The 15,332-nt window shown below is 53.4% G+C and overlaps 1 non-coding gene across 1 annotated transcript; it reads right to left on the bottom strand.

Annotated features, from left to right (window-relative positions):
• Nucleotides 1-9,143: 9,143 nt before the first annotated feature.
• TRNAV-CAC lies at nucleotides 9,144-9,216 on the bottom strand. Its single transcript has one exon. It is a non-coding gene; the product is annotated as a tRNA-Val (tRNA).
• Between the last annotated feature and the right edge of the window lie 6,116 nt (nucleotides 9,217-15,332).

The following is a 15,332-nucleotide window of genomic DNA, read 5'->3' as shown; positions in this document are numbered from 1 at the left end:
GCCGATTAATCATTCTCTCTCATCATTGATGTTTCTATCTCTCCCTCTCCCTTCCTCTCTGGAATCAATAAAAATATATTTTTAAAAGACGAGATGGATGAATGGAGGGATAGATTGATGACTAGACGGGTGGATGGATTTGGATGGATTGATGGATAAAAGGAAAGCAGGACAGATAGAGGGATGGATATGTAATAAAGCAAATATTGCAACACCTTCATTGTAAATTCCAGGCAGTGAGGATGTGGGTGTTCGCTGTACAATTCTTTCAACTTTTCCGGGTGATGGAACTTTTCCATAGTGAAATGTGAATAAACAATGGAAACGCAAGGCGGCTGGGTGTTTAGACCCAGAGAATCATGCACCGGAAGGAAAGACCAGAAGGCTCTCATGCAATTTTAAATGTACATCCCATCACCGACCACACGGCAGGGTGAGCTCATGTTCTTCATCATTTCTGTAATCATCCCTGCTTTTGTTTGTGAGTGAGTGTGTGTTAAAGATGTTAATTTTTAAAAATAAAAACGTGAAAAAATACCACAATTGTGACATTTCTTCATTTTTCACTACTGGGAGCCTGAAAAAAACAGAATGCCTTGGGTATGTGTGTAGATGCACACATGTGCACATGTAGGGATGTATGCACATGTCGGGGGGGGGTGGCTGGCACCCAGGTGTGAGCCCACCCAGGAGCTCAGCCTCCTCCCAGCCCCGTATGGCCAGCACCATTGGGGGAATGAGAGGATGTCTTGGGGCTGAGAAAGGGCAGCCGCTAGCCCCAGGGCAGCCTTGGGAGCGAGAGCTCTGTTATCTGAGGCTTGGACACGCTCAGGCCAAGCGGCGTCCCTGGGTCAGCAGCGGGCGTGTAGGCGGCTGAAACGGAGGTGTTTCCTGGAAGAGGGTAAGGCAAGGGCAGGGTGCCCACAGCTCCCCTGCAGCCCTGCGGCTCCTCCCTTCCTCCCCATACATGCCTTACCACCTGTCTGGCCATTTCTCTCCCCTGCCCAGTGCCTGTGGGCCCACCGGGTACAGACGGGGAAACTGAGGCCTAGAGAGAATGGAGCCGCCCAAGCCAGCAGCAGAGTTAGAACCGAGATCCAGCCCCGGTTCTATCCTCCGTCCCCACTGCCTGGCACCTCTGCACGCCCTCCCTTCAGTCGCTGCAGGAGGGGGTCCAGGCCAGTAGGGGAGGCCCAGACTCCCCTCCTGCCTGCATGGGTCACACACAGGGTCCAGGAGGCCATGTGGGCACCAGAAACATGGCTGGGAGGTGGGACCTGACTTCTAATCCCAGCTCTGCCTGGGCCGTCAGAGAGACCCTGGTCAGCTCCCGGCCGCTCGCAGAGCCTCCGTTTTTCCATCTATAAAATAACAAGAGTGGCTGCCCTGGTCGATGTGGAAGAGGCAGGTCATCTCTGTCCGCTCAGCCCCCTCATCTGCCCTCCACCAAGAAGCTCCCCAAAGAGACCCCCACCCAATCGCAGACCAGCGGATAAGTACAGGCTTCAGCCCAGAAGCAGGGCCCAGGTCTGACTGCATGGCCCCAGGCAAGGCCCTCCAAGCCTCAGTTTACTCCCCTATAAAATGGGTGTGATGATACTAACCTCATATGGCTGTGTGAGGTTAAATGAGAGAATTCATGCCCAATGCTTGACACGCGATAAATATATTAACACTTTTAGGAACAGTGGCTGTTATTAGTGATTAACCCCACAGAAGAGCCACACGCAAGCCCGCTGGCTTCACCATGACCCGGATCTGTTGTTTCACGCCCCAAAGCCAATGCTTTTGGCAGCTGCTACCCCAGATTTTTCAGTCGGTCTATCTCCACAGCTGCTCTGGAACAGCTGGGTGTGTGCAAGCTGCTTCCCGCCAGGCGGGGCCCTGGGGAGGGAAGCGTGGGGCTCCCTGTAATCAGAGCAGGCCTCCACAGCCAAGCCCCCGGCAGGCCATCATTAGCTCCACGCCTGCCCCGCCCCGGGCCTGGCCTGGCTGCTGAAGCCCCAGACAGAAGGCAGCAGGTGTTCAGCCAAAGTCTTTCATTCCCAGCTCTGCTGGGTTCGGGGTGACACAAACAGAAGGAAGAGTCTGCTGGCGGCCAGGGCCGCACCCCACTAGATAGCAATCAGCCCAAGAGAACAGAGACATTGGCCTTGAGAATCCTACAATGCTGGAGTTGAAGGAAGCTCAAAACCACCTAGTGTACGTCCATACAATAGAATATTATTCATTCTTACAAAGGAAAGAGATTCTGACACATGCTACCGCGTGGATGAACCTCAAAGACATTATGCTCAGTGAAATAAGCCAGACACAAAAGGACAAATACTGTATGATTCACTGAGATGAGGTTCCTAGAGAAAAACCCACAGAGACAGAAAGTAGAAGGGGGGTTCCCGGGCCTGGGGAGGACGGGGAATGGGGAGTTATTAAAAACAAACACACACATAACTAGCGCCCTGCCCAGTGTGACTCAGTGGTTAGAGTGTCATTCCCCGAACCGGAAGGTCTCAGGTTCAGTTCTCGGTCAACGGCACTTACCTGGTTTGCAGGTTCGATCCCTGGCCCCAGTCCGGGTGTGTGCAGAAGGCAACCAATCAATGTGTCTCTCTCACATGGATGTTTCTCTCTCTCTCTCCCCCCTCTCCTTCCCTCCTTTCCACTCTCTCCAAAAAATCAATGTAAAGCCTAGCTGGTTTGGGTCAGCAGATAGAGCATCGGCCTGCAGACTGAAGGGTCCCGGATTCAATTCCGGTCAAGGGCACATGCCCGGGTTGCGTGCTTGATCCCCAATAGGGGGCATGCAGGAGGCAGCCAATCAATCAATGACTATCTCTCATCATTGATGTTTCAAGCTCTCTCTCCCTCTCCCTTCCATTCTGAAATTAATATATATATATATATATTTTAAATCAATGTAAAAATATCCTCGGGCTTAACAACAACAAAGAAAGCTCAGATGATACATTAATAATGAAGAAAATAAAATCATTTATAATTCCATTTTGTTGATATCCTTTTGGACGTTTTATACGCACTGTGGTAGGAGGAATTTCCAATATTAACAAAAGTTGACAGGACAGGCCAAGCAGAGGGAGTGACATGGGCAAAGGCACCGTCTGTGCCAATTCCTTATGGGCAGAGCCAGGAGGCCTGGGAAATGCGGCTGCACTGACCTCCGCTGAACCCCTAGGATGTGGGGGGAGGGGGGCATGGGGGCAATGCTGGTCTCAGAAAGGAGGAGGTGTGGGGACTCAGGGAAAAAGCTTTATTAGTACCTCAGAGGCGCCTCTCCCCCGGTCAAGGTAGAGGTCGGAGAGGTTAGGCCAGGAAGTTAAGGGGAGGCGATGCGACAGCGTGGCTCAGGTGAGCATTGGTGTCATTGGTGACCTTAATGACACCAATCCAAGTGGCTTTGCCACCACTGGGCCAGATCTCAGGGCCTCTGGCTCAGGGCCAGCACTTCCGGTCCTCCCCTCCAGCCCACCATTGCCCCCACCACCACCAGGAAGCTGGCTGGTCATCACGGTCCCCGGACCAAGGAGAGGTTAGAAGAGGCCACAGCAGGGGCAGAGAGATAATGACCTCTTGGGGTTTACGGGAATATGGCTGGGCCCTGCCCAGCTCCAGGGAGGAGGCCCAGGTGTCTGCAAACCCTCCTTGGAGCTTCTTTTTTTGTTGTTTTGGGGATGGTTTTAAAAAGATTTTTACTTGACTTCTCTAGAGAGGAGAAGGGCGAGGGAGAGAGAAAAACATCGACATGAGAATGAAACATCGATCCACCACCCTCTGAACCCCTCCCCCACTAGGGATGAGCCCCAAAACCTGGGCATGTGCCCTGATGGGGATCAGGGATCAAACCCGCAACCTTTCAGTGCATGGGATGACACCCAGCCAGCTGAGCCACAGCGGCCAGGGCCAGAGTCATATTGCCGATCTGGTGCCTCCCCTCCCTTGCTCACCTCCTACCACCCTCCCTCCTTCATGGCCACGCCCCCCCCACAGCAGCTTTCTTCTCAGTCCTTGGTAAGTCGAGTCCACTGACCTCTCAGGGCCACTGCTGCTCTCTCTGTCTGCACTGCTTTTCCCCAGATCTGGGCATGGCTGCTTCTCACTGGGCACGTCTCAGCCCCCACGCCACCTCCTCATCCAGGAAGCACTATGTCCTCAGCTGGACGCAGCACCCGCTCTTCTCGACCCCATGACCTTGTTTAATTTCCAGACTCTCTGGGTCAGAATCCAACCCTATTATCTACTAGCTTGGGCAAGTCACTGAACCTCTCTGCCTCTATTTCCCTGCCTATAAAATGGGGGCGATAGCGGCATGTCATTATGTTGTTGCAAGATGTGAATGAAATGACACAGCACCCGGCACAGAGTAGAGCTCCATAAATGGTAGCCATTATGACCATCCCCACCTGCCCCCTCCAGCTCCCCTTGAGAGACACCAGGTGCTGGGGTCCAACCCCAGCAGGTCCAGGGGTCCCCAAAGGTGTGGACGGAGTCGGCGAAGAAGGAAGGACATGGAGACAGCGTTCAGTTGATCAGCAGCCTAGCCAGGATCTCTAGCCAAGTTCTGGTCAGGATCTCCAGCGAAGTTCTGGTTAGGATCTCCAGCCAGGTTCTGTGTCCATGTTCTCTTGCTAGGTTCTCCAGCCAGGTTCTCCAGGTTCTCCAGCCAGGTTCTGTAGCCATGTTCCCTCGCTAGGTTCTCCAGCCAGGCAGGTTCTGTCCAGGTTCTCCAGCCAGGTTCAGTCACCAGGTTCTAGTCAGGTTCTCTTGCCATGTTCTATCCAGGTTCTGTAGCCAGGTTCTGTCTCTAGGTTCTTCAGCCAGGTTCTCTCGCTAGGTTCTGTCTCTAGGTTCTGTTGCCAGTTTCTCTCCAGGATCTTTTGCCATGTTCTGTCTCTAGGTTCTGTCTCTAGGTTCTGTTTCCAGTTTCTGTCCAGGATCTTTTGCCATGTTCTCTTCAGCGAAGTTCTTCTGTCTCTAGGTTCTGTGTAGGTTCTGTGTCTAGGTTCTGTGTTCTGTTGTCTTGTTACATCTGTATTTATACCAGTTGATTCCAATCCTATCAATCTCTATTCCAAAGGTTAGGGCATTTCTTATCTCCATTCCAGGGAGTAAAGATTATGTAGCTTAAGCATGATTGTTCGTAGTTAAATTGATTAATTACCCGCCTGGCACTTAGTTAAGGGGTTTTATTCCCTCCCTAACTTCAGGGGAAAATCCCTACCTGGGGAAACAACCTTTCTCAGAGAGGTGACCTTGGTTAAAACACATAGTGCCAAGAAGGTGAGCAAACATATTAAGAACAGTATGCCATATATGCCAGGTCCCTTGAAACAGCAAGGATGGACTGGCTCCCGGCAACCAGGGGCTGTGTCTGCCTTTATAGCAGCAGCCTTGGACCTAGTACAGCACTTGGGACACAAAAGGCATCCCAGAAATCCGTGTTGATGTAATTGACCTGGTTGTGTCTCTCCCGGTATTTTGACCTTTTCCTTCTCTCCCCCCTCCCAATACAAGCAGGTGGCCCTTAGGCAGATTAAAGACCTCCCCAGGCTGAAGGGGGAAGAGGGATGGAGCGAGTGGTGAGAGCCCTGTGGATGGCAGCCAGAGCCCAGAGAAGGACCTTCCAGAATTACTCCAAACCACAGTGTAACCCCAGCTCAGCAGAACCATATTGCATCTTCCTGGATAACCCAGAGGCGGAGAGAGATGGACAATTCCGGCTGAAGAAGAAGAAAGTTCTGTTACACCTGGAGAGCATACGGTGCTTTTGCTCACTGCGTGAACCTGGTCTGAGGCTGAGTAGCTGACTGGAGCCCACCTCGTCTGACCCCAGTCCCACCCTCTTCTCCACACAAACAAAGCAAGTAAACAGAGAGCACAGAAGTGTTTCCTAAACCACAAAGACCCTGTGCTGACGACAGGGGCCAGCAGGGAAGGTGGCGACCCCTGGACAGAGCGGGGATGAGGCCGGGGTGGCTCAGCACTGGTGGGTGTCCCAGGGAGAGGTGAGATGCCATGCTGGGCAGGGGTGTGGCTCAGCACAGCCTAACCCAAGAGGGCCTTCGCTGAGGGCTGCCGATCCTGAAGCGATGGAGAAGCCACGCTCTCAGGCCACACTCAGCCACCTGGGGACTGCACCTACCTGGCTGGTGTCTGGAGGCTTGGGTCAAGTGCCAGCTCTGTCTCTGACTCTCAGGGTGACCTAGGCAGGTCCCTCTCTTCCCAGCGTCTGGGTTTTTTTCTGTCTGGCCCAAGTACAGATAAACCAAGGCTGGAGGCTCAGCGAGCTGACCATGCTCCTATGTGGGCTCTGTTGCGCCCTCTGGTGGACAAAGTGGTGCATTCCTCCATCAGCTCTGAGACGGAGGACCCACAGAATTGTCCGTGACCCTGAGTGCACTGAGGAGGCACCCACAAGAATTTGATAGAGTCATTGCTTCTGGTTTCTTCCTCTGCTCCCATGCACAACCCAGCTCACATTTTCTCAGAGCACATGGCACAACATAGTCTCTCTGGTCATGGAGATTCTTGTTGACAATGTCCCATGGATGCTCTCAAGTGGAGACACATCCAGCAGTGCAGCAAAGCTAGCTCACGCCAGCTTGCAAAAGCCAACTGCTACAAGTTCAGAAATTTGGCACGCAAGTTATTGAATAATCATTATTAAATTAAATTGCACAGCCCTGGCCAGCGGGCTCAGTTGGTTGGAGTGTCGTCCCATAAACCAAAAGGTGGCAGTTTCAATTCCCAGTGAAAGCATATACTGAGGTTGCAGGTTCAATCCCCAGTCAGGGGGTGTACAGGGAGCAACTGATTGATGTCTCTCTCTCTCTCTCTCTCTCTCTCTCTCTCTCTCTCTCTCATCAATAAAAATATATCCTCAGGTGAGAATTTTTAGAAAATTAAATTGCATAAATTTACAATTAAATAAATTACATTAAAATAAAGATAGTACTCAAAACTCCTCATCTCCTAGAGATTTTACTACATTTTACTATTCCCTATTCCTTTGAGTTCATCTACATCTATTGTATCTGTACAGTGAGGCTTGGACATAGGCTATGCTTCTGCACATATCTTCCCAACTCTGTGTTCAGAACTTGATTTGTTGTTTTGTTGACTTTCTAGACTAAAAAGAAAGTGATAGGCAAAGTGTTCGTAGTGCAGACTAAAATTAAATGCTGAAGCTGAAAGAGCTTTTAGTTTAATGAATATATTTATAGGAGAGTGAGAAATTGTATAACAATACATTATGGATCAGATTTAATGACAATAAATGTTTTGGGAAAAGAGTTAGACTGGAATGTGACTCCATTTCAAAGTTCGGTTGAATTACAACTATAAGTTAACTTCAGATACAAGAATTTGGCAAAAATTAAAAGTGATCTGTGAGAACCAATTAGTTACATGGGGTTTACAATCAAGAATTCATACAGTGGAGGCTTGATGCACAAAATTCGTGCAAGAGTAGACCTCCCTTCCCCCGGCTGCCGGCACCGGCTTCCCTCTGGCACCTGGGACCTGGGCTTCCCTCACAGCCCCAGGCTTGGTCAGGAAGGACATCGGACTAATTAGCATATTACCCTTTTATTATTATAGATTGTGCTGTTATTTGTAAATTGTGTGCTACACATCCTTTTGTCAGTAAAATTTATAATAAAACATACACACATCTAATTTATAATAAACACATGCACCTCTGTAACGTATACATTTGGATTTCTGAAGACCCAGTTGTCCGCACACCACCGGACAAATCCAAGTTTAATCAAGTCCTTTTCAAAGCCAGTTTTTTCTTTGAGAAGCCCTCTCCACTACGCAGTGTTTGCAGGCGGAGTGACAGATGACCTATGCTTCCACTGGGGACCCTCCCAGGACACAGCTCTGTGCTTTGGGATATGTCACTTTCAACAATGACAGTAACACCAACACACTCTCGGGCTCTGCGGCACTTTCCCTCTGACGTTTTTCAATGTAAGTGCCTTAAGTAAGGCCATTGGCCTGTGCGAAGCAGCCATTTCTCAGGCCAATTGAAACAAATGCAGGACTTGTCCTAAGGATAAATGTTTGGGAGGAAGAGCGATCGTGGCCATCCCCGGGAGCACGCACAGCTCCCCTGTCCCTCCCCGCGTATCATTTCATGGCTACTTCATTCTTCTCTCCCCTGCACCGCCCCCTGCTTCTTCCTTTGTACAAACAGCAGTGAAAGTGCAGGCAGCGGCTTTACAGTCAACAAGTTTACCTGGCCTTAGCGCCCATCCCCAGACAAGGATCTGATTGGCCTGCTTGGACCAGGTAGGCATTCCTGGACCAATCAGTCACAGCCGGGGTTGAAAGGGGCGGGGTCACAGAACACGGACGGAATCTCCGGGGCCACAGCCCGTGCGAAGGGGCAAGTCTGGGAGGACCGCGGGCAGGAGCTGGGCAGGGATCCCCAGGGCTCTGACATTCAAGGGGGGCAGCATGAGGCCAGCTGGACGCCCAGGACTCGTTGGGAGGGCAGGTTTCCTTCATTCCCGTCGGTGAGAAAGTCTTCAGTGCAGGACGCGCAAAGAGAGGAGAGGACGGGGACCCACACTCCTGGGCTCAGGCTGTGCCCCACAATCTCCACGGGTGTCACCTCCGTCCTCCCCTGCCCCTAGGAGTTAGGGATGGGTCAGGCTTCTACTTCCGGGACCAGGCTATCCCTGCACCTCCCATCACGACTTTCTGCGAGGAAAAGCTGAAACAGGCGGTCAGGAGTCCTGGTTCTGATCCTGGCCCTGTCCTCAACCCATTCTAGGATATCGGACAACTAACCCCACCCCCCACCCCCACCCCCACCCCCACCCTCACCCCCACCCCGAGGTCTTGAAAAGTTTAAAATTAAGTAAAATGGATTTTTTTAAAATATATACTTTATTGATTTTCCCACAGAGAGGAAGGGAGAGGGATAGAGAGTTAGAAACATCGCTCAGCTGCCTCCTGCACACTCCCCACTGGGGACGTGCCCGCATCCAAGGCACATGCCCTTGACCGGAATCGAACCTGGGACCCCTGAGTCCGCAGGCCGACGCTCCGTCCACTGAGCCAAACCGGTCAGGGCGTAAAATGGATTTTTAAGTAATTAATTTCATGAGAAAAATAACTGTTTCCGCCCGGTTTCGAACCGGGGACCTTTCGCGTGTGAGGCGAACGTGATAACCACTACACTACGGAAACACAGCGGTGGGAGGCTGCTGGCCAGGGCTGTTCCTCCCCTTCCAGCGCAGCGCGCCGGCGTCTCTGGGTGCCTGGTTGCCCCTTTGGGTCTCAGTTTCCCCATCTGTAAACCAAGAAAGTTGGACGTTATGATCCCTTCTTTCCCTTCGGCGCTTGTATCCTACCTAACAGTTTCCCCCCTTGCCGCCCTGCACCGCGGGCCGGCCCTGAGCCAGCTCCGGGTCCCCATTCCGGTCTCTGATCCTAAGCACTGTCACTGAGTCCTGGGTCTGGGAGCATCTTGTCCCCTTAGACCAGCGGTTCTCAACCTGTGGGTCGCGACCCCTTTGGGGGTCGAACGACCCTTTCACAGGGGTCGCCTAAGACCATCGGAAAACACATATATAATTACATATTGTTTCTGTGATTAATCACTATGCTTTAATTATGTTCAATTTGTAACAATGAAATTGGGGGTCACCACAACATGAGGAACTGTATTAAAGGGTCGCGGCACTAGGAAGGTTGAGAACCACTGCCTTAGACAGATGGGAAAAGTGTGGTCCTGAGAAGTGACAGCACACCCCAACTTGGTGGCAGAGCCCAGGCTCAAACAAAATCTTCCCGCCAAGCCCGCCCTCCCCCCCCCCACCCCCACGCCTGATGCTGCGCCTGCCATCACTGCCTCTGAGCAGCCAAAGCACAAGCTCCCCTCCCCTCCCCCATCTTCCCTCCACGACAAATGAGGGTTCGGGGATGTCATTGCATTCACCCCTCACTGCACAGCTGAGGAACCTGAGACTCAGAGATACCGGCAGCTCCAGATCACATAACCGGGTGGCGCCCGGAGCCTGCTGACTCCAAATCTCATGGTCCCCCTCATTTCTCCTCTCCTCGTCGTCCTACTCCAAGCTCTGCTGAGCACCCAGAGGCCCTGGACCACTGTGTCTTCACGGGCAATGGATGGTACCGGCTCCCAGGAATAGAAGGGCAACTGCAGAGAGAATCTGCCTGCCCTTTGCCAGAGCTGCTTGCTGCTGGGACACACATTTCCCTGCCCCCCCCCCCTCCCCCCCCCCCCCACCCACCCCCCCACCCCCCCACCCCCCACCCCACACCCCACCCCCGCAGGCCTTCCCTCTACCCTCCCTCCCCACCCCTCGCCAGCCCCCAGGCTCAGAAAGAGCAGGCAAGGGGGAGGTCCACACTCAGTCGGCCAGGCCCGGCTTCCACCAGCACAGCTCCCCTTTTATTGTTCCATCCTCTGGATGTTCACTGAAGAACCTGTTTGATGACAGGATTCTCTGGTGTGAAAATAGTTCTCAAGCCACCACAGCCCCTCAAGATGCTTAGATGAGGAGCCCGCTCTAGAGGCAAGTGGTTTGTGCCGGTGACAGAGTGAGGCGATGAGGGAGGCCTGCCTGGGCCCATCTCCTGCGGCCCAGAGGCATTGCCTTTTCCCCAAAGCTGCCTTTCAGATTCTCCCGAAGCAGGGCCTGGGTGGGCCTCATGCAGGCTCCGGCAGGGGCTCGCTCTGGGGTTCAACCAACAAACTGTCAGCCAAACGGGGGTGCGATGCCATGCCCTGGGAAGGGGACAGAGGGATGAATAGGGCACAGCCCCTGCCCTCAGCCATTTTCCTGAAGTTGCTATATCTCCCCCACACACACACACACACACACTACTCCCTCCCACCTTAGTCCTCTGGGTTCTTCTCCTCTCCTTCCCACATTAGCTCTCTTACCTCACCCTGTTTAAAAGCCAGTAGCCTGGGAAAAGGCCAAATGAAGGAAAAAATAGTGCCTGGAGCCTGGCTGGCGTGGCTCAGTGGTTGAGTGTCTGTCACAGTTTGATTCCCGGTCAGGGCACATGCCTGGGTTGTGGATTTGAGACCCAGTGTGGGACGTGCAGGAGGCAGCTGATCAGTGATTCTCTCTCATCATTGATGTGTCTATCTCTCCCTCCCGCTTCCTCTCTGAAATCAATAAAAATATATATTTAAGAGAGACAAATGACCAGCCGGTGTGGTGTGCTCAGTGGTTGAGCGTTGACTGATGAACCAGGAGGTCAGGGTTCGATTCCCGGTCGGAGCACATGCCCAGGTTGCAGGCTCGATTCCCAGTGTGGGGTGTGCAGGAGGCAGCCGATCGCTCATCGCTGATGTTTCTGTCTCCCTCTCCCTCTGAAATCAATAAAAATATATTTAAAAAGTGAGAGAGAGAGCCCTAGCCCTAGCCGGTTTGGCCCGGGTTCAATTCCAGTGAGTGCTTGCGGGAGGCAACCAATTGATGTGAGAGAGACGTGTCTCTCTCTCTCCCCCCTCCCTTCCACTCTCTCTAAAAATCTATGGGGCCGGGCAAGCGGCTTAGCTGGACGGAGCTGCGATGCTCCCTCTTCCCAGGAGGGGGCGCGCTGTCACCTGCAGTGACCCATCCCTTCCTCCCGCTCAGCCCTGCAGTGCAACCCAGTTCCAGAACCAGGACTAACATCTATTCTTTGTAGTCACGTGGCGGCAGGCTGCATAAATGAACCCCAGCTTCCAACTAGGAAGACGCGGGTTCAGAGATGGGCAGTCACACGCCAGCCAGTCTGAGCCTGGCTTCAGGTGCTCTTGACTCAAAACTCACCTCCTCCCCCTGGTCTGGGGAGATCTGTTGTCCTGTGAGAAGAAGGGGCTACAGGCTGGGCTGCCTCTGAAACTATTAGGCCCAGGAGTAGCTTTTCTTGGGTCTCTTATTCTTGAATTCCCTCCAAAACCGACCACTCTTTTCCTAGGCCCCCATATCCTGCTCCCAGCATCCTTTGCCTTGTTTTAAGGAAGGAGGGCTAAATTGTCCTGGCTGCCCTAGCCACACACCAGCCCTCATATGGGCACCTCAGCTCTACCAGGGACCCCAGGACACCCCCTTCTCTCAGAAACTAAAGGCAGCCCTGGGCCTCATATATGCCAGGCTGTACCCTTAGACTTGGCGTGTTAGCTCCCTGTACCCTCAAATGAGGCCACTGAGGACCAGAGAGGCTACGTAATCTACCCACACAGCTGGTAAGTACGAGGGCAGGACTTAAACTTGGGAAATCTGATTTCAGAGACAGGTTTTAACCACTGTATTCTGTTAGAGTCGCCAAAGGAGGAAGCCATGAGGCCCAAAGTGGTAAGGGATTATAAAGTTATTCGATCATCTGGAGGCCAGATGGGCTGAGCCCCAAAATGGCGCCAGCACCCATTTTGGGATGGGGAGTAGAGATGTAAAGGACTCCAGGCAGGCTTTCTCGGGGCGGAGAATTCTCTGGGCGGGTCCGGATCTTGGGAAGGTCCCGAGGGGAAGGGTAATGGTCTGAGCAAGTGGAATGTGGTCTCAGCAAGTGGAATGTGGTCTCAGCGAAAGGGAGTGTCCGTGGTGAAGAGGTCTAAAGGTCAGTTCCCAGGGGCGGGGGTATCGATTCAATTATTCGATCAGACCTAACAAGGTCCTCCATTATCTCCTTCTTTCAAGAGTCTAGAATGTAGACTCACAGGCAGTCCAGAATAATGGCCATGTTTCTCCATCTCACTTGCAGCTGGATGTGGCCATGGGCCTAATTTCTGGCCAAGAGGGAGATGTGTGCAGCTGCCAGGTCACGGCTTCCATTAGGACAGGTGTGCCCCTCCCCGTCCGCTTCCGGCTGGCTGCAGGCACGGGTGAGCAGACTGGGACAGCTGCCACAGCCTCCTCACCAGTCTCCAGTCCAGCCTCCACGCAACAGCCAGAGAATCTTACCACAGTCCGGGGGAGATCATGAAGCCTGCCCCGAACCTCAGCGACTCCACACTGCCTCCAGAAGACGGGCAAGGTCTCTTCCTGTCTGATCTTAAACTATCTCCCGTCTCATCGCTTGCCACTGTTATCCTCTGCCCTCATCCCAGACCAACCATGGGGAAGATCTCCTTCCTTAGCCATCCTTCCTCCCTCTGCCTTCCCAATTCCTCGCCACACACCTGGCAGACGCCTAACTATCCTTCAAGACGCAGCCCAGAGTAGCTTCCATGGGAGGTCTTTCCTGACCCTCCTGGCAGACTGAGCAGCTCCCTCTGTCGTCCATGGTCTGGGAGAGGGATAGCCTTTCTGTATTGTCATGGTCTGTAGCTGCATCCGCCTCTGGGTCACCACGTCTGGGTCATCTGTTGGTTGTCAGTACCCTACCAGGTACCCAGCCAGTGGCAGGCAAGCTCAGTGAGTGATAGAAGGAGTGTGTGTGTGCGTGTGCATGTGCCTGTGCGTGCATGTGTCCTGAGTTGGCTGGAGGTCCAGGCCAAGGAGACAGGGAGGACATCTAGAAATAGCCTCGTCCCCGGGCCCTCGTCCAGGCTTGCTGCCCAGATAAACTGACCCTGAGTGAGGGAGGTGGGAGCCCAGGATGGGCGGGTGGAGACTAAGAGGTGTGGCTCAAGCAGGCTGTGACCCTGCTGCCCTCTGGGGTCTGCTAGCCAAGGCAGATGGGCCCTGCCTGCCTGTTGGCGGGCAGTCCTGGCACTCAAACCTCAGTGACCTCAGTGACCAGTGAGTATTTCAGGCTGGGGCTGAATGTCACCTGCTCCGTTGGCCACACAGCTTGTAGGGCAAAGGGGAGGCTGCCAGTCTACCCACCGAGGAGGGGCAGGGGCATTGGGAAAGTTTATTCCCTTTCCATTCTGGCCCCACCTCACCCTCTTCCCCATTTGGACATTGTCTCCCTGAACCACCAAATACCGGAAGGATTACAGACCACCTGTCCCGAGCCCCTGCCATGGAGACGGGAACACTGAAAGGAAGAGACTGGGTCAAGGTCGAGGGTCAAGGTCGAGGGTCAAGGCAAGGCAAAGACCGTCACAGGGACAGGCGATGTGAGACAGTGGTAAGCCGTACAAGATCTAGAGCCAGTCTTCCTGGTCTCAACCCTGGTTCTCATTTATAAATTCAGGGTGGGGACGGTAGCACTTACCTCACTGTTATTATCAGGGTTATAGGCGTTACGGACAGAGAGCTGGCAAGTGCCGTATTGGGGTCAGCAATCATTTTCTGTCCTTCACTTTGCAGCATAAAAACTTCTCAACTCCTGCAGCCCCCTTTGTCCCTTCTGACAACCCTAAGAGGTGAACATCACTAACCCCTGCACACGAGGAGGAGACAGGCATACAGGGGTTGGCAGGCCACGTTCACACAGCTGGTATCTCAACTGCCCTGCCCGGGTCTCTCCCCCTCCTCCTCGTCCTGGCCACTAACGCATCCCATGGAGACGGGGCCAGAGAGCCAGATGGAGAGCCAGCCCTTGGGTCCTGATGCCGCCCTGAGCTCTTCTTACCCTGCAGTGATGATCCCGCTACCGCAACCGGGAGGACAACCTTACCCATGTGACATCATCCTCTCAGGAGGCTGATCTCATCCTTCTTAGCTCTTGGTCTTCCCACCTCCCACCCCTAGACGGGGAAATCTCTCAGCATCGGCTCCAGTCCTGGTGGCCCCCTCAGCCTGCCCGTCCTTCCCGCAGATGACTCCTTCCTTTTCCTATCTAGTGTCTCTGTGGACTAGAGAGCCCAGGGAGGCTTCTCCTCACAACTCCAGCCCCCGAGACAGCTCAAGCCACGCAAACAGCTTTGGCCCTGTACCTGCTTCTTGGAACACACCTGGCCCGGACTCCTGAGGCCCAGGCCCCCTGCCGTGGCTGCCAACTCTCCTCACCCAGTGCTCACCGGTCCACACCAACCGGCCTCAGCTGGCCTCCTGGACATGCCCGCCTCTTTCCAGGATCTTGAGCAGGCTGCTCCTGAATGAAGTGCACTCTGGGGAGTGACACTGAACCACTGGATCTAATTATACTTGACTTCGCCTAGTAGTATTTGTGTTCTTGCACAGGCAGCATTGCCCTTTGATAGAGCAGTAGTTGGGGAGTGAGCCAGGGGCGGCCCCAAGTCTGGGATAGGGTTTGATTACTTCCTGGAAACAGCCCTATCCCCAAAGAGAGCTACCATTGGGAACTCGCTGGGAGGCTCTAGACGGGGGGAGCACAGCGACTCACATACCCTTGACCACAGAGTGGTCCTCTCCTTCCTCTGGCGGGGAAGGTCATTGCTTCGCACATGGACAGGGAGGAAGGGGACACCCACCTTGCCAGCCGTATCA

Source organism: Myotis myotis, unplaced genomic scaffold, assembly GCF_014108235.1.
Source record: "Myotis myotis isolate mMyoMyo1 unplaced genomic scaffold, mMyoMyo1.p scaffold_m19_p_2, whole genome shotgun sequence".
Taxonomy (NCBI): domain Eukaryota; kingdom Metazoa; phylum Chordata; class Mammalia; order Chiroptera; family Vespertilionidae; genus Myotis; species Myotis myotis.
This window is presented reverse-complemented; position numbering and strand designations above follow the sequence as displayed.